Genomic DNA, 1,256 nt, shown 5'->3' with positions numbered 1-1,256 from the left:
CTTGATTATTCTTGGTTTGAATTTGAGACTGAGAATAGGATTGCTACCCCTGCTTTTTTCTGAGGTGCTGAGATGTGTAGTATTTTTTCCATCCTTTAACTTTCAGCCTATGTATGTCTTTATGAGTTAAATGTGTTTCTTGTATACAGCATATTGTTGGATTTTGTTTCCTAATCCACTGTGTCAGTCTATTTCCCTTGAGTGGTGAATTAAGTCCATTTACATTGATGGTTAGAATTGAGATGTATTGATTTACAACTGAAATGTTATTTACCTGTTGTTCTTTACTCTTTTTTCTCCTGTGTTTAATTGTTTGCCCTATTTAGTTGATTGCATCTGATCTCATTCTTGGAGTTCTGATCATTTTGGTCCCTCTCTAGAACATCTTTCAGGAGCTTGTGTGTGGTTGGCTTTGTCATCATGAAATTCTTTAGTTTTTTTCTGTCATGGAAGTATTTCACTTCTCCATCAAACATGAAAAAGAGTTTTGCAGGGTATAGTAGTCTAGGCTGGAATTTGTTTTCATAGAGAACTTGAAGTACTCTGCTCCATGCTCTTCTTACCTTCGTGGTTTGTGAAGCGATGTTGGCTGTAATTCTGGTGGGTTTTCCTTTTAATGTGATCCGCTTCTTTTCTCTTGCAACTTTCAGTATATTATTCTTGAGCTGAGTTTTTGGGATCTTGACTATTATATATCTCAGTGTGTTTTTAATTGGGTTGAGGTTACTTGGCATTCTGTATGCTTCAGTTACCTGAATGTCAGATTGTTTCCTCATAATTGGGAATTTTTCTGGTATTACTTCTGCCCATATTTTTTAATGTCCTTTATATTAACTCCTTCTTTCTCATTGATACCTTTTAGTCTCAAATTGTTCATCTTTGCATCATCTTGCAAGTGATGAATTATTTTTTCCTGCATCTTAGTTGTTTTTTTTTTTTTTTTTTCTCATCCTAATTGTTTCTAAGCGATCTTTTCTTACCTGTTCCCTAGGTGCACCAGCGTCTTCAAGATCTGAAACTCCCTTTACTTTCACTTAAACGGTTTTGCAATCTTGTGACTGAGATTTTAAGTTCCTCTCTCTTTGATTCTGCTTCATGTGATCTATTTCTTTCCTGTATTGCTCATTTAAGGAATCCATAATTTTTCTAATCTCCTGTGTTTTTTAAAATTAATGTTTCCTTTAGAAGCAGGTATTAATTATTTTACTGCAGTGTTTTCTTCAGATTGGGTTTCCTCCCTATGTTTCTGTAGTTGA

Source organism: Octodon degus, unplaced genomic scaffold, assembly GCF_000260255.1.
Source record: "Octodon degus isolate 3935 unplaced genomic scaffold, OctDeg1.0 scaffold00023, whole genome shotgun sequence".
NCBI classification, from domain to species: Eukaryota; Metazoa; Chordata; class Mammalia; order Rodentia; family Octodontidae; genus Octodon; species Octodon degus.
Note: the sequence above shows the minus strand (reverse complement) of the source record.